Source organism: Mugil cephalus, chromosome 17 (genome assembly GCF_022458985.1).
Source record: "Mugil cephalus isolate CIBA_MC_2020 chromosome 17, CIBA_Mcephalus_1.1, whole genome shotgun sequence".
Taxonomy (NCBI): Eukaryota; Metazoa; Chordata; class Actinopteri; order Mugiliformes; family Mugilidae; genus Mugil; species Mugil cephalus.
In genome coordinates, this window is record NC_061786.1 from 16,794,124 (window position 1) to 16,812,663 (window position 18,540).

The 18,540-nt window shown below is 46.0% G+C and overlaps 1 protein-coding gene across 1 annotated transcript in view; it reads left to right on the forward strand.

Annotated features, from left to right (window-relative positions):
• The first annotated feature begins 5,377 nt into the window (after positions 1-5,377).
• Positions 5,378-18,540, forward strand: part of fndc3ba (fibronectin type III domain containing 3Ba) — a 95,467-nt gene continuing 82,304 nt past the window's right edge. The window contains exon 1 of the mRNA XM_047611102.1: positions 5,378-5,522. The gene's annotated coding sequence lies outside the window, so the exon portion shown is untranslated. The remainder of the gene's footprint in view (positions 5,523-18,540) is intronic.

Genomic DNA, 18,540 nt, shown 5'->3' on the forward strand with positions numbered 1-18,540 from the left:
CTATCACGTATTGTCACCGAAGTAGGAAGGGGTTTCTTCAAGGGGCTCATTGTTCTGAATGCAATGATTGTTCTGAGGATGGTGTAATAGTTGGCATGCCACCATGTTGTGATTTGAGGAGTTTGCCTCCCATCGAAGGTCAGAGTTGGCTGGTCATTGTTTGAAATGGCACTCTGGTTCTTTTCCACAAATGTCACGGACAAAGCAATTAGCCAACCAGACCGCTGTCCCACCTTCTTTGACTCACAGACATTCCTCTGCCATGACTGCCAGCGCTCACCACCCCTAAGGTGGTGTGATCCAGCCAGTGTGATATCACCCACTGTGATGTCATGAATGGAAGATGGTGTGTAAGAGGGAATGCACGAAACATCGAGCTTTAGATTTAGGTGGCTGGGAAACCTAAAAAAGAAAAGAAAACAACAACAACAACAAGATGAACAGCTGGAACCAATTATCCAAGAAGGAGCAACTGAGGCAGAGTGATGTGTTGGGGCACTGTGGGCTTTTGAATCGGGCTGAGTTCTGTGCCGGTTCCGCGCATACCGGTGATGCCAGAAACATGAGCTTTGGATAAAACTGTCTGGGAAGGGGGAAAAAGAAAAAAAAAAGTGCTAAGAAACAACTGGAAGCAATTCATCTTATCAAACACAGACGGACAACGGTGCTCGGGCACAGGAAGATTTAAAATCAGCTGCTTGTTCTAGGTGTGACAGGGAGACTAGATAGATGCCAAAAAGAGTAGTAAATATCAATACCGCTCCTTTAAAAGCCTCCAAGAGCAAATCTGAAAGGACAAGAAAGAGTTCTGCTCTGTCTTCGCACCGTGCCACGTAAAGTAGAATCTATATGTCTGCACAAATGTGTTTTTAGTGCACTAGGAAGCGCTTATCGAGTCTCAAATCACGTCTTTCGTTCCTGTTTTATTTTTATTTTTTTTTCGCAGACACGTGCACTCACATATAATAAGCCCCCATCTATTCTAATGAAATGCGCAACCGCAGGAATAGGTAAAGTGTTTGATGGTCCGTGCAGCTGCCTTTTTGCAGAACTCAAAGAAAACTGGAAAAGAAAGGGAGGGGGGGTAAAGAAGGGAGAAGAAGAGAGGCATGTCTGCTCTTGTTGGTGCGCAGAGAGCTTTGGGATTTTGACTCTTTTGAACTCACGCTGAAGTGAATTCCATCTTTCGCATCTACGGGAGGAAGTACCTCGCAAGCACGCCTCACACACGCACACACACACATGTGCGCACGGACACACGCCAACCATCGCCTTCCATCACCCACCCCCCCCCCCCCGCCCCCTCGCGCTGCCAGACGCCCGTTATCATCCGTGTCTGCAAACATATGTGCACACGCGCGTAGACACAACACACTCGCGAGAACGCGTACATAAACACACACACACACACGTGTACAGTGTGAGGGTATGGCGAGGCCATAATTAACATCTAGAAAACCACAGCGAAGACCTGGCAGACGCCCAACAATCTCTTTTCCCGCTTTCTCTTCTTTGCTTTCGATCTGCAATAAGAATATATAGAACATGCTATCATATGGCTGGACGCATTCCACCGACTTCAAAGACCTCTGGTGAACTGAGTGTGCATGATTACAGGGAGGGTTTAAAGAGGCTCGGCCAGCAAGGGAGAGAGAGAGGGAAAAAAAAAATCTGAGAAAGAGAGATGGGGAGAAAGAAGTGGGGAGAGGGAGAGGGAAAGCAGCTGGGTTGGTGGTAAACATCTGTGGAGGCCTGGCCCTGACATACAGGGGAAATAGTTGCGTCGCCCGTTCCAAGATCTGCTCCCTCCAGTCTTTCCTCATCCGCTCTCCTCCGCAGATCTAATCTGAAGTGACTGGCTGTCTGTAAAGGCCCCATACGTTACTCAAGGTCCCCCGGCTTTGTTCCGAGACGCGTTTCAGTCGGTGGGATTTTTCTGTTTGTAAATCACAGGCCGATTGTATATGCGCACGGCTCCCTCCGCACATGAGCGTCTTTCTTAACAGCAGCTCTCGTTGCACAATTCGCTTCTCACTCGTATAAAACGAAGCCCTTCCCTAAGTCATCTGCTTCTCTTTATCTACATCGCCTCCTTTGCCATTAAGACTTATTACATTAGAGCGGAGATCAATATGGGATAAGGGCGACGACATAAATTTACCTTGTTAGTTCTTACAGATGATAAAGTTTTAATCAAAGTGCTGAGGCAAGCGCCAATGTTCGACATTCAGTTTCATGCTAATTGGACAAGCTCACTTTGTTTCATTTCTTTTTTATTTATTGTTTTCAGCTTTATTGTGTGGTGTGAACTGCTGCTTTTTTTAAACAATCAATCAATCAGTCAATCGATCAAATTGTATTTGTGTAGCCCTTTGCAATAACCAAAAGGTACCTATAGTGCTTTATAACAAAGTCAGTCATAAAACAACACATGGATTGTTATGTTGTTTTGTGGATCAACAAAGTCTATCTAAGCCTAAGTCTAAAACTAAGTCCAGTTTAAGAGTAAACCCAGACTGGTCTCAAAAGTCGATTGTCTTTTACCCCCATTGTTGTGTTTAACCTGTTTTCCTTGGCGATCACCAACCAAAACAGCGCAAAGAACGTTCCGGTCCTCCAGGTACTGAGAGTCATTCTGATTTTATACAGGCAGCGCATTTCAAAACACATCTCCTCACTTGCGTTTGAGCTCCCGGAGACTATAGCTGGGCAGGTACGAACACAGCGCCTTGTCGCTCGCCTGGTGCAAATTGGCATCAACTGTATTGTTTACCCAGCGCTAACCCCTCGCAAATCCCAAATAAGTCTGTTTGGATTTCTGTTGCAGGACTTTTGTTCGTTTTGTTAATAAAAGAGCTAACAGGCCGGTGCAGCCTCGGTGCAGCCTGGTTGGCCCCAAACACAATAACACTGGTTGATGAGCTGAACGTTTCTTAAGCCATAAGTGACTTTCTGGCACACAAAGAGAGTTTGTATTTTGGCCTATTTAACATACAGTGTTTATTTGATGCATGCATACGGCGTAATGGGGTGTGTGGAGCTCAAAACAAAGAGGAAATATTTCTAATATGCGCATGAAACAGCGGGGTAACAGTTAAACAGGGGTCAAAACTAAACAGTGCGTCCGTAACGTTAAAACCGGGGAGGTGGCGGACATTTTCAAGCATCTCAAAACCTGCTATCTTTAAAACTCGATCAACCTCTTTTCTGCCGCGATACGATATATTGAACTTTCTTAAAGAAAGTGAACACAATCCAAGTGAAAGAGACTAAAGCAATCTGTCAAGCAGTTGCACGTTTCTGCTCTTCTGCAGAATGTGAACCTTGCACTTGTAGTTTTGATCAGATTTTTCTGCAGGGTAAAGTCATTTTACCCCTTAGAGGATGACTTTTGTTCATTAAGCCTGACTGATTTTAAGTGACTTCCTCGCAGGCACACTGTCTCAGTAAAAGGCCATTTTTCCTTTCGCTGGCTTCGAGTTACACCATCGGCTATTTTCTTAGTGCAGTTGCAGGAATGTGTTTGAGTGTGTGCCAGTAGAGAGAAATCTAGAACTCAGGGGTAATGAGTGTATTTGGCAGCCTGCTTGAAAATACAGAGGGGATTACAGTCGGAGACAAACATCTACATAAGTGACGGGGGCACCGATGTGATTTTAACAGCTTGTTTTTGCACTTGTTCTTTGTGTAGCCTGTGGTTAAGTCAAAGTAAAAATTAAGTTATGTCATGTCTATTAATAAATGCTTTGATTTTTATTTTTATTTTTTTCAGTTGAGAATAAAAAGCACCTAATGAGGGGCTGCTTTGATTTTAAAATTTATGTCTTCCAGACCTTTTTGGTGCTACACAAGCTGCTTTCATCAGACGGTGGGTAAGTGGGTTTGTAATGAAACTATTCAAATGATGTGTTTGGCACAAAGAAGAGTCGAATGCTCTGATCCTGACAGGCGCTTGTTGGCATTAATTTCTCATTTTCGAGTGCTAACACACCCAAACAATCTCCTGCCAGAGCAAAAAACCACTCTGCACAAGCACGTCTGCGTACAGCGTCTACCCTGAACAGTCTTGTGATGTATATATATATATATGCACAACACCAACACAGATTTTGCGGATTCTGGAGGCGTTCTGTTGAACCTAAATCATTTTTATTTTAAGCTCCATTGTCAGGCCTGCAACCCTTGGACCTGCTGGGTTTCACTGCAGCCACCAGAGGGACTTTGGCCTGTTGTCTAAGTTTTGGAGGTGCTCGGACAGAGCATTGGCCGCTCGTAATCTTCTATAGCTTTTTTTTCTGTTTTCCTTCTTTGAAGAAATGAATAAATAAATAAAATAAGGGGCCTCCAGGAGCAGGGTGACACAGGTCGAGCATAACATGAACCAGTTCATTCTGAATTCAACCACGTTTTTTTTGTTTTTTATTTGCTTGTGTGTTCACCCGCGTTTTCGGTCTGACATGACCACTCAGGACACAACAACCGCCTGGATTTGTCACCTCTTGCATGCCTTGTTTTTGGGTCAACATCAGGACAGACGGCCGAGACCTTTGTTCAAATGGCCCAGCCACTGCACTGTAAATTCTAACATGGTATTTAATCAAATGAATGTTAGTTTTTGTCAGCTGGTTATGAACACTTACTAAAAAGTAAAAGATTTCAGAGGTTTGGGATCGAAAAACTCGTAAAGTGTGTTTTGGGATAAAGATTTTTGGACATGTACACAGATCAATCACATTCACCATCTCCGGCTCGTGTCCATTGCTTTAGTACTGGAATCATCTATATAAATTACTGCGATATCCCACTTGTTTTTTTGTTTGTTTGTTTTTTGGAAAAAAAAAACATCTACAGTATATTTGATTTAATCAAGCAAACCTGAATAGTTGAGTGGGAATACATAAATTAGACGTTCTGGTGGACACTAAATGAAATTAAGTTAAAAAACTTAAATAAATGAATTAGTTAGTTGTACTACATATTCACATAATTGACATAAACTGAACAATTTAGCTCTAATTAACCATGTCCAGCTTACCTTACATATGGCAATGAGTTTGCATTTTTTGTTTATTTTACAGTAAAGTCAAGTAAATAGATTTTACAGCGTCAGGATTAATCCATAACCCATGGTTTAGAAATCGACTGAATATAAATTAAGCCATTAAATCCTGAAAATGTGCATCAAATGGTTTAGAAGTGTCTGAAATCACCTTTCAGCTCTTGTCTTTGATTGAAATTACCCTACGGGCTTCCATGAGGTTAGAGCAGCTCAGTCTCTGTTTTGCCTTTCACGTTGCGCGAAAGTCGGTGGATTACGGTAGTAAACGAATAAGGGGGGAAAAAAAGAGAGAGAAAAAAACTGGAGAGGGCGGGATCTGAAGCTCCATGTGCGTCGCGTTTTGATTGACATGGCGGAGTCTCCCAGTACGCGTCGCGCCGCGCCAGCAGACAGGCAGGACCCGACCCTGGGAATAAAAAAACGCGCAGCTCCGTCTGTTTGAAGATTATTTTATTACAGCGAGGTGAGTACTTTTGCAATTCTTTCACATCCCGCGAAGAACGGCGACCGAGGGCGGCGGAGTCGATGTTTGAGAAAGTTTTTAGAAGTGCGTGTCTCTGTGTGCGTTGAGTTTTGGAGAACTGAGCGCTGACGCCGGCAGTCTGGGCCACTTGGCCAACGCAAAGGAAAAAGGAAAACTGCCTCACCGCTGCGGAGAGACACACACACATACACACATAGGGAGAGCGGGGGGTGAACCGAAACTTTTGGACCGATTTTCCAGTTTATTCTGAGGAAACGAAACGGCGGCGTTTGTCGCGCAACTTCTCAACACCAGTCGGGCGAATGCGTCGGGGTGCGCGTTTTTTTTAATTTTTTTTATTTATATTTTCGGGGAGCCTGCCCCTTTCTTTCGCGAAAAGAATGTGTTTTTGTCTGCGAGGACTTCAGATGGAGTGAGTGCGCAACAGGAGAGAACCTCTCCACCCCTGGCTTATTATTACTGATAAATCGCAGTTGGTTGAGTCGCGACGTGCGTCGGGAGTTGTTGGTGGTGGTGGGGAAATAGCCGCTCGTGTTGTTGCTGCGTAAAATCAGGAAATGAGCACTTTTATAGCTGGAAAATAACTTGGAATGGAAGATGCTGAGGCAGTCAGATTTGACAGAGGGGGTTGCGAAATCATTGAATCGACTCGGCGGGGGGTTACAAGGCGCTGGATAACTGTTGAGAAACGGCGAAGGGGCAACAGAGATAGAGACTTTCCGCGGAGTTTGTGTGCGGTTTCAGAATGCAGTAAAAAAAAAAAAAAAAAAAAAAAAAGAAAAGAAAAAGGGGGGCCTTTGGAGAAGAAAAAATCCCAACTCCAGCATATCCTAGCATTCCTTCCAGCCAGTCTCTCCCTCTCTCACTCTCTCCCCCTCTCTCCCTCTCTCAGAAACGACTACGTGTCTGTTTGCGCAGGGAAGACAAATCCTTCTCAGCCACTCTGATGCAGACGTGGAAAACCAAACATTGATCCCCAGCTGGAGATGATCGATAATCTGATGTTAAATGAAAACGCACATATTAAAAAAAACACACACACACACACACAAAAACTATCACTGCAGATGAGGTGTAATCATTTAAGGTGCCTAGAAATAGAAAGCTGCGGTTTTGGACCCAACCTTTTTTGTTTGTTTGTTTGTTTATTTTTTAATTACAGGTCAGACTTATGGTTAATTGGCAGGCTGTCATCATTTGCGGTTGGAAGGCAATAAGCGCGCATCCCTGCAGCACGCTGGCTGCGCGGCTCTGGATCCACCGGGCACGTTGGAGAATATATATAGACTAGAGGGGGGTGGAAGAAAAGTGGGTTCGGGGGGGGGGGGGGGGGGGGGGAAATAAAATAACACATCACACACTCACTTTTTCATGGGAGAGGAGAGGAGCCTGAGAAATCCGATCCCAAATACATGACGTCAGATGACATTCCTTTGGTGAAAGGCTGATGTGGCCATGCAGATTTTTTTTCTTTTTCTGTGAAAAACTGATATCCGACTTTTTTCTTTTTTCTTTCTCCCCCTTTTCTCTTTTGGGGAAGAGGGGGTGTCGGGGCATGAATAGGGTCGGAATCCAGCTGGAAAGGTGTGTTTAGGTTTGGAGAGCAGAGGAATTCTGCCTGTGGTGCATGAATGAGCAATTTATTTCCACAAATCAGAAGCAAGTAAAGCGATGCCCGCCGCAGCGGGGCCTGCAGATCTGTGACTCGGGTTTACATAATTCAGATGAACTTTTATTTCTTTGTTTTTGGTTGGTGAAAGTAGCACCTCTCAAGTGATTTTCCCCTTTCTTGATCTTAAACGCCTCCTCCGATTTCCCCTTTTGATCACTCAAGCTTCTAGAGTAAGCCCTACTTAACGGTTAATATCAGATTTTGGGAAGGCCCCGCTCTACGGCCCCAAGAAATTTCTTAGGTTTCAGGCCAGGGTGCTTATCCAAGTGTGTTATGCATATGCAGCGAGTTCGTATTTCGCATTTTAATCAGCCAGACAAAGGATCAGCGGTGAAGAAGCTGAGTGCCGGCTAAGTTCCAGGTGCTGAGCTGGTCACCTATCTGTATCCACATTCTACAAGTAAAATCTTTATTTACTTTATTTACTTGTATTGGTCTTACCCTGAACTGTGTGCTGCTTACATCACTGAACTCTGCTCTGAGAGAGTTAAGCCTCTCTGGCTTCAACATTTATACATAATAAGAATGTAAACAAAGCACATAGACTGGCATTTGAAAAGTTATGAAAGCCGTCTTGTGCTGCTGCTGCTGCTGCAAAAAAGAAGTGTCTGAAAGCTACTTCTTTAAGCATTTGTAAATGACAGCCTTTTTCTTTTGAGTTTCACTTTTTTTTTTTTGCTCATTTAATCTGCATTTAGTTGACCACGCTTGCAGGAGGTGGGGGGGTTTGGGGGCCAGAGCAACCAGTGGATGTTCGACAGCACCACGGAAGCAGCTCTCGAAAAACTGATGCAACTGCGTGCAAGTGATCTTTTTCTCCTGGTTTTCAGCTGGCCATTTACAACTCGCCTCTTTTCCCCGCGTGTTTTCCATTAAATGGGTCGCAGTGAAACGAACGCAGTGTTGGCGCCGGAGTCAGGTTGAAGGAGCCGAGCCATTGTTGCCTTGGCCTTTATGTGTCTTTCACATGAATAGGCAAAAAAAAAAAAAAGAAGAAGAAAAGGAAAAAAAAGGTGGTGTTGGATAAAGCTCTGTATAAGTTAAAAACCTGTGTTCAGAAACCTTCAGAGCTTCAGGTGCTCTTGTATCAGTCACAGCGCCTGGGCTGTCCCGTTCAAAGTCTGTTCATTCATTTCTGTCCCATCTGCTCCTGAAGGGAAACACCGCTAAGTACCAAGGCCGAGATGCCCCCCTCTAATATTCGGAGACTGGTTTATTCTAAGCACAATGAGGAAGTCATTCCCATGTTTCATAAGGGCTCGTGATGCCAAGAGGATCTGTTTCTGTCTAACCTCAGACATAATCTGGGTCCTCTGCTTTCCACCTTCTGGTTTGCTGCCGGCCCATTAAAACCTTCTGGTCGGAATGGGGTCAGGGAACGGGCAGGATGATGGTAGGCATTGTGTGTGTGTGCGTGTGTGTGTGTGTGCATGTGTGCGTGCTCGTGTGTCAGTAACCTAGAACATGTTATCCGATGGGTAGTGTTACTGAGCAGTGCTTGTGTATCAGGGACAGAGGCCGGGGCGGTGATAGGGTTACGCAGACAAAACAAAGCTGGCCTGGAAATAGTGTGCGAGCATGTGAAAGAGATGCGAGGAAGAGGAGACCCGTGATAAACCTGCTCAGTGTTTTGTTCCCCGTTATGTCGGCTAACGCGTATACGCGGTGTCGTCGAGGTATGTTGTGATTTGATGTCATGCAAATTCATTGTTGAGATGGAATTAAAGATGCACCATTTTTTGCACGCACATGCACATTCACTGGTTAACGCTTCTCAGGTTTGCAGCTCTGACTTGAATATTTTAGGTCAGGGGTCTTCAGAGATTAAGAAGGGACCCCCATATGTGTTTACTAAAATAAATATGTTGGTTTCATATTAATGTGTATTTAAAGACAAAGATTTTTGGGGGAAACACTTTAAAAAATATAGAAAAATGTCTAATCAACCAAAGGTTTTGCGAGTACCACCATGCACCACTTAAGAGTCACGGACCCCCTGTTGAAGTCCTATGTTTCACGATTTTTAAAGCCACTTTTTTTTTTGCACCGAACATGTAATTATCCAGAAAATATTCATCAGATTAAAAGCAAATAGTGGTGATTTAGAAAATGAAACAAGTGCCCTGGAAACATTACAGAATAATAAGTTCAAACATGCTCGGCCCGAATTTAAATCTATCCGCCATTCATCATGTCTGCAAATGATCAGTAATAACTGCCATTAATGCACACTGATTATGGCCCCCTTTAAAATTCTTCAGCTGGCCCCGATCGGCCGCCCATATTTGGAATATTCCTCCCTCCTAGTAACTGTCTACAGTTTCCGTGGAGTCTGCCGAACCATCTGCTTCTCCCGAGTGCAACAGGTGTGCTCGCCGGAGAGATTCGCCGTCCCCGTAGCTGTTAAGAGGTGCGGTTCCGGGTTAAGCTACCTAGCCGTGTCCGCTTCCGGCTTCCTCCGGGCCGTGATGAGAGGTTTGCTCACGGGCGGGTCGGACACCGCCGGGCGCTCCTCCGCTGCGAGGTCGAGGGGTCGACACCTGGAGAGCAGGAGAAGGGTTTCTGCGGTTTCTCCTCCCGCTGCCTCTCTGGTGTCTTGTTGTTGTGATGGTTTCCCCCCGTGGTCAAGCAGTGGCAGGCAATGCATGCTTGCATTGCCATGACGCATTGCGAGGCCTGTTCTTTCCCACCTCCCCTCAGTAAAGAGAGCTGACTTTTGCATTGCGCCGAACTGCCCGGCCTAGTTCTCGGACGGAGTTCTCGGTTTGGTTGATAAACTGCGCACGAGGTGTCTTTGAGTTTGTTTGAGCTTCGTTTAGTTCCAACGCTCTTGGTAAAAATTTGTTGAGGTTAAATTTAGGTTAAAGCTAAACCCTGTGGGTGCTTTAATACACCGTGCAAAAGAAGATGAACAAGAAGAAGAAAAAACCCCACGAAAAAGCAACATGCAGGTGTGAAACAGAAAATAAACAACTTTGTCCCATTTAATGGCAGCAGCTGGTTATCTCCTGCCTGATGCTTTCACTTTCCATTTCCCAGCTCTTCCCCCCCTCTGTCTCTCCGCTGCTCGTCTTTCTCCTCCATCCTCTCCCCCCCCCTCCCTCCCCTTTCTTTCTCTCCCATATGAACCGCGGCTTTTTGTTGAAGTATCCCAGCATCTCATGTTTGCTTGGCACAGAGATGCAATGTTTACCCTCCTCCTCCTCCTCTCTTTCTCTCTGTCTCCCCTGCCTTCCTCCCTCCTTCCGTGCCTCCCTCTTTCTCTCCCTCTCTCTCTCCAGAGCCAACTTTTCCCCCCGTTTTCTTTTTTCTTTCTTTTTTTTTTGTGTCCCTTGATAATTTCCTGCATTGTTGACAGTCGATTTAGAAGAAGATAAAAGAACCCTTTCAACTTCTCTTTGCCCCCTCCGTCTCCCTCCTCCCATCTCCTTCCCCATTGCCTTTCCTTTTTCCTCCCCACCTCTCTTCTCTCCAAGCATTAAGGAAAATGTCAAACAACCCCGGCCGTTTTGGCCTCTCTGGTTTTATGGTTTTCAATCTGAACTAAGACATGAAATCGTTGGAGTGACGTGACTGAGCCGACAGATTATTTTTGGAAACGGATCCAAAATGTCCCAGTGAGTCTGTCGCTGTCATTTGATGAAAGTTATACATTTGGCCACCAAAAACTTTCACTTCTCTCTCGTGGCGGTCGCTGCTCTTGGTGTCATTTGTATTTGTCGACAGTGGCTCGAATGCAAATGAGGTGATGGGGTAAAAACCGATTACGACGGGTGACGTGGTGCGTTTAACCAGGTCGTCCTGCCCTGCTCGCGCCCACTGGCACAGTTCCTCTGTGTTTATGGTTGTGTGTGTGGCCAAAAAGATGAAGCTTGCATCTGTACACACACACACACACAGTGCTGATTTAACACACATGCACGCAACATACGCGCAAACACGGAGCAAACTTTACGTGCCTGTATTAGCATGCCAGGCGCGGTGGTGTTGCAGGTTGGCAGGCCCATGGAAAGTTCCGCCAGTCGCTAATGGCTGTTTTTATGCCTGACTGTGAGCGTTTCTGACTGCGTGTCTCGGGCGTCTCGAGCCCGCTGCGTGCGTCCGAGCGCCGTAACGAGGGAGCCCAATCTGTTTCTGGTTGCGTTTGTCGTTCTACGGCGCATTTTGTAGAAGTGGAACTGATATGCGCGAAGGCTTTCACATCTTTTTCTCCAAATTGCCGTGCAGCAGGGCTGCGGGCTGCGTCACGTGGCGCCGGTTACGCTCCTCCAGAGTTGAGGTCTCCGCTAAAGGAGGAAGTAGGTGCTTTTTTTTAATGCAAACCCACATTTTTTACTGCTTCTCCTTGTTAAACTGCTCGCCCATCTCCTTCCTCCTCCTCCTTCTCCTCCTCCTCCTCCTCCTCCTCCTCCTTCTTCTCCTTTCTCAGCCCCTCCAGGCCCTGCAGACACACTTCCACCCCTCCTTTCTTTGCGTGCCCCCCCCCGCGGCCGTCCCCCGCTCCGCATACCTGTCATTTCACCTTTTAATTTGGACGAAATGCTGGTGAACTTTCAGTCAGGAGCTTTTTTCTTTTTTACTTTTGCAACATGAAAACCTGATACTGGCTAAATGTGCTACGGGGGTAAACACAGCTGCTAAGACTTTTAGATTTATCCAAGCTTGTTGTCGACTCGGCCCCTTATTTTCCTTCACTTCTCCCCTCCTTGCCCTCAAGCCGGACCCCCCACAAATCACTAAAATATCCCAAACTCACATCCACCCACACACACACACACACACACACACACACACACACACACACACACACACACACACACACACACACACACTCTCCTGAACTAGTGTGTGAAATCCTGAGGCTGATTGAGGAAGAGGAATGTGACCTTCTGACCCCTCGCTCAGGGGAGGGGTGTTATAAGTGTGTGTGTGTGTGTGTGTGTGTGTGTGTGTGTGTGTGTTTGATGTTGGTGAGCAAGTGATTGTATATACACTCTCCGTCAGCTTGCTGTTCCCAGATGTGTCATCTCTCTGTCTTTTCTGCAGAGGAGTCCAGTATTTTTCCCGTGGGCTAAACACTCGGGGAGGCCGCGCGCTCGCTCCAAAACACATTCATAAAAACAACAAGAGCAATAAGCGTGTAAAAATGATTGATTTGGGATTTCCACGCTCTGATGAGCATTAAAAGGCTTTGCGTGCGTGTGTGCGTGTGGGGGGGGTGTGTGAGAGACGGAGGGAGTTTGTGTGTACATCTCCCAGACTCGGTTGTTGTCCCGTCTGTGAGAAAGGTTTCTCATGTAGGTGTGACTAAATAGTCTTTCTCTCTCAGCACCCTCACACACACACACACAGACACACACACACACACCACCCACTGAGCAGCCTTTTTCATGGCCCATAAAACTGATGATCTGAATGTCTCTTGGTGGTTCGCCTACGTCTACATGCGTGGCCGTCCGAAAATGGGAGTTTAAGCGTCCGTGTGCGTTTGTGTGTGAGAGAGCGAGGGAAGGCTTGGGAGGGAGGGGGGCTGGGGAGATTTCACTTCTTGACTTGGCATAGCCGTCTTAATTAAGACTCATGGCATCCAGCCTTGATGGAGCTCAGCGTTCGTGGCAGAGCCATGCTGTGTGCGCAGGCCTGGATGACAGCAGGTCCACTGGCAGTGAACGAGGACCCATTGTCTGGGCTCTGCGGTCGTCCTCCCTCGCTCCTCTTTACCAGCCGCTCGTAATGTAGAGCTGATTACGGAGACTCTAAGGTCGCCGCATTGAAATGCGCGCTGCTGCGGAGGTCAGGTCGGATTTTTAACGTCCCCGAATATAAACGCCTCGGCGCTGCGATGCGCCTCATTTGGTTCATTTGACGGTTTTTGTGCTTTAATCGTTCCCTGGATTGGATCGCTGTAATTCATGTGCGTTCCTTCCATTAAAGTTTTTGTAATAATGACAATGATAAAATGGTGCAAGGGGTCTCTGCAGTACATAATAGCACAATAACCGGGAGCAAAATTAGATTTTTCTGCTATAGATATACAAAAGTTTAATAGTTTTTGTATATTTTCAGTATTTAGTATTTAGTATTATTATTTTAACTTGAGCTTATAAATCTGTGTAAATAATACCTACTTTGCACTATTTTGCATGTACTTTATGCGCTGAAAAGGAAAAACTCTCGTACTCTATAATGACATTAAAGAACATTCTATTCTATTCTATTCTATTCTATTCTATTCTATTCTATTCTATTCTTAAACTCGTCAGGAAGTTACATTCCAACAAAGAAAAGAAGATGAAGTTCTTGGAAACTGAACTAAATGAACTGATGGATTGACAAAACCTTGACACTCTCTTGAGAATACTTCCACAAACTCGCATGAAGCTTCAAAAAAAAAAAAAAAAACTTTGAAGTTTGAAAAACTTGGTTCCGTTTCATATACAAATGCGCCTCGTCCTCTGGCCCGTGCCAGAATATCTAAGAACACCTGTCTTTATATAAATAGCATTCCTGTGTATAAAAAACCAAAAACATTTTAGGTAGCGTTGTTAAGTGTTGTGTCTCTACAGCATTTTGGAAAAAAATAACTAAATAAAATTGACCTCATTCTTCGTGTTTCCCGTGTCTGGATGCACATATGTGTGCGCATATTGCATATTGTGTCCAGTGCATGATGCCTGAGTGACATTCTGTGGTAGTTTGGGTTTTGGGGTTTGACTCTAGGAACCCATTTGTTTCTATGTTTATTGTGGATTGTGCGCTTAGAGCCCCACAAATTCAAAAAAAAAGAGAGACTTTTTTAACTCGGTGCAACCGCAACTCAAATTAAGCACTAAATATAAGGAATATGCATGTGAAAGTGTTCTTCGCGAAGACCTGCACAATGGGCACTCTTCAGTCCTGTGGTGTTTTGTTGTGGAGTCTGGGCTCAGCTGTGAGTTTACTGGCTGGGGTGCAAGACTGAAAGTATTGTGTGCCGCTTGCCAGGCCATACAATGTATTATGTGTGTTTCTGATGTGTGTGCCCATGCTTGTTTTTGTGTATAGGAGTTCAGACATGCCTCTGTGCCCAGTCGCTGCGTGTTTCTGTGTGTGTGTGTGTGTGCGCGCGCGCCTGCCGATGTGCGCAGTGAGGAGGAAGTGGCTGTGTTTGTTTAAACTAAGCACGCTCAGCCATGTGGGACAATTTAGCGGGAATGAGAGCCCCCGCGCCCCCTCCCCTCCTTCCCCTCGTCCATGCGCGCCCCTCACCCTTCCCTGAGCCTGCACCGCTCTCCTCCCCCAGTCCTGCCCCGAAATCTTCTGAATGGGCGGCTGTCTTTTGAAGGCTAAAGGGTTGTTTTGGAAAGTAGGGCCAATAGCGTGTGTGTGTGTGTGTGTGTGTGTGTGTGTGTGTGATGGGGGAGGACGGAGGGGTGGGAGGAAGAAGAGGGGAGGAAGAAGGGCAGGGGAGTGCTGAGACAGGTCAGAGCTGGAAGTGGGGCGCAGGAGGAGCGCATGAGACGCGGGAGCGGAGGAAGCGGCAGGGAGGCGGCGGGAGCGCAGGCGCATAGATAATCGAAGTATAACTGAGGTTCATTGGCCACCGGTCCTTTCTTGTGAAAAGCATGCAGCCACGAAAGCCATACGCAACTCTGCACCTTATCTGAGCCGCCACTTAAAAGGGACCCAGCTCTGCAGGCAAAGCATCATATGTATGCCTAAGGGCTGCATTACATGGAACCAAGTGCATTACACAGCAATAAAGAAAAGACAGAGAGGCGGCAGTGGCAGAGGACATGTGGAAGAGACACGAATGAGAGCGTTGAGTTAATGCAGACCTGCTGCTGCATAATGGCATCGTAGCATAATACTGTCATGTCTGGGATGTATATTGGAGTGTATTTATGAGAAACAGAACGTGAACGATGGTCAGAGACGGAATGTATAAACCCGAGTTCATTCTTTCCTCATATCTCCATGGCGATAAGAGGTGGATGTGACTTTGTAATAACTTTTCTGAAAGTGACATATTGTTTTTTTTTTATTTTCTGCCTTCTGTATTCACTATCACTATAAATTGTTTGTCTTCCTTTGTGGTTCACTATCTTTGACAGAGATAAAGGGGGACGCTTCTGTTGCCGATCATCACCCCCAGTTTAAGATATGCTCGCCTTAAAGGCGTGTATGTGTCTGCTGTGTGGCTGCTGGGTTAAAGGTCGGCAGGGTTGGCTGGTGCTTTGATTGCAAAAATGTGCCTTTAGGCTAAATACGTAAGAATTTCTGACTCTTTGACAATCCTTGTTGTAATGAGTAGAGACAATTTCAATCAACCTTAACATCATTAGCATTATGACTGGGGTCTTCAACGTTTTTCAGGCCAAGGACCCCCAAACTGATGGACAAATTAAGTAGGGACCCCCTACTATTAAACTTGGCCTAGAGCTATTTATGAATATACATTATCTTGTATTTTAAAAAAATATATGCAAAAAGTGTCTAATCAACCAAAGATTTTGCGACCCCCTCTGCAGTACCTCCGCAGACCCTCTGTTGAAGACCTGTGCATTATGAGATAGCAAATCCAGCGCCTCGACTGCCTGGGTGTAACGGTGTGTTCCATTAACAATAACGTCACACCCAAATTATCGGCGTTCCTGTCGGAAAACTAGATGGCTATATATATTTTTTGAGTGCAGAGTGAAATTAAAGTTAAAAAATCTTGATTATTTTACTGCTATAATGTTAAACTAGATTTAGGCTATTTAAGTTACACAAATTGTAAATCAAACAGATAATTTGAATTTGAGTTTTAACTATATGCAGTGATGAAATCTACAAGACCACATGAGGCAGAAATGTATACAAATATAAAAAAAAGTTTTAATTGTTTAATTTAAATAGTTTGCCACGATGGCGTTTGGCTCTGTTTTGGTTTTACCAGGCTATTGTTTTTAGCCGTTGTTAGCAGGTGTGGGCTTGTAGTTCCCATACAACACATGAAAACGTGAAATTACACTGCAACAGCTTTTCAACATATAAAAAATACTGTCTGTTCGACCGATTTAGTGCAACAAAAATGAGTCAGAAGTTCTAATAATATCACCGAAGCTTCTAACTAGCCTTTACACACGGGGTGGCCATCTTGGTAACTCAACTCGGAGGCATAATTAGGATTCTACAACTTTCTGAGTAGAAAATCCAACTTCCGTGGGCGTTGCAGTTGAAAATTCCAAACCGCAACTCGGAAATTCCGACTTCTGAGTACAAATGGAATGCACCATAAGTCATAGCACCTATCCACCGCTCAGACCACCTCAGCTTTTAGTCTCCCGGCCTGCTGGACTCCGCTTCCAGTGTGTGGCCAGACCTGAGCCTCGGAGATCCGAGGTGTTAGGAAGGGGCTTGCCTTGAGCTCTCCTGGGGCTCACTGCTCAATCCTCAGCCTCTTCTTGGTCTGATGGAGAAAAGTCTAAACAGTGCTGGTGCAGCATAGGGAGGGAGGGATGGATGAGAGAGGGAAACAGACACGAGGAGGAGGAGGAGGAGGTGGGGGAGAAAAGGACAAAAGGAGAAGAAAAATCTGGAAGCACTGCCATGAAGAAGAGTGAGTCATGTTCATGCGCTTGTGGGAGAACGGCCACTTCCTCCATATTAAACAGCAGCAACATGTTCCCAGGGCACTCAGGCATATTCATACTGACGGGGATAATGAAGACGGTGGCAGCACCAATCAAGACACTGGTTAATATGACACAGACGGTGAAGTGGCTGATGAAGGCCGTGAGAGATGATCCGTTTATACTCGCCCTCAGCGTGGTGATGATGGTAAGGGTTAGTTTGTGCCTGCCTCTGAACTCTTTTGTTAGGAGTGTGTGGTCATCCGTTTATGTTCGGAGGCCACCGGCCATGTGGAAGATGACGGAGTTAAAAGAAGGAGTCTGGTGGTCCCGGCTGATGTCATTGAGAGAAACATTAGTGTCTCTGACCGGGATAAATGGCATCACAATATCACTTTGTCTCTGTGTGTTTGACTATTTGCGTCAACTCTGTTTACAGTGGGACTCCCGACTTTTTTATTTTTTCAGGAAATTATTTGCACACATCTCCTCTCCCGTTGAGTTACGTCGCTGCTGCGTGGCTACGTGGCAAGCGTTGGACCGTCAGGGCCTCTGCTGTGGGTTTACTCCCTGTTGGCCCCCTGCCCAACCGCGGCGCACACACACACAAGGCCAGCTCACAGCCATACAGCTGCGTGGAGGGAGGGCTCGCTGGCAGATGCGCACATCTGCTGGAGCCGTGGCGGCGCTGCGCTAGCGCGAGGCTACGGCTCCCGGGGCAACACAGAGCCGATTGTGAGGCGCCCGGGCCTCCGTGAATGGCCGGGGAAAAAGTGGAGAGCGCGTCTCAAACTCTTGGCTTGACTTGTTAATTTGCCGGACTCATTCAATTTTCTCCCCCCTCTCTGTGTCTCCTTCACTCGCGCGCACACACATTCTCTTTCTCTCATTCGCTGCCTGCTGTCTGTGCTATGACAGACAGGACTAATGTTTGTTCTGCAGCAATAACACAATTAGGATTCCACACATTTCTCCTCTCTCTCTATATATATATACACACACACACAACCTCCAGCTCCCACCCAACCCATCTCAATTTTATCCTCTATCTCTTTCCTTCCCCTCCTCCTCCTCCTCCTCCTTCTTCACCCCCTTTCTTTTCGTCCTACCTCCCTGCCCTTCTCTCAGTCAACAGTTTGCTGTCAGTTCCACCCTGCACAGACAGGCAACAGATAATATTGATTTAATAACACCAGATTGCTTTGTTCTTCAGAAAACTACAGGGCTCTGTCAGTTGTGTGTGTGTGTGTGTGTGCGACCACTATATTCCTGGCACTGTTCTCCTCCTCGGTCCACTGCTCTTCCGCTTTGGGTTTGATGGAGGTGATCTTCCACCGTGCACCAATTAACCTTTCGCTCTCTGTCTCATTCACACACACACACACACACACACACTGGCTGGAAGTACTCTCCCACAGCTCCTGACCTGAGTGTAAAATAGCCGTTTCCTCTTCATTTTGTTCCCAAGGAAAACTGATGCCTCACCTACCTACCCCTCCCTCCTCCTCTTTCTCCCTCCATTCTCAACTTCTCTCCTCTCTGCCACCCCCCCACCCCCCACCCCCCCATTCTCCTGTTCTTTCTCTGCACTCCCTGTACTGTCTCCTGTAGCCTTTATTTCTCCCTGACCCCGTTTTGTGTTGAGGGTGTTGTCTTGACACTGTGTGTGTGTGTCTGTGTGTGTGCGTGTGTGTGCGCACAGTTATGTAACTGTAGTCTCTCCCTGGGA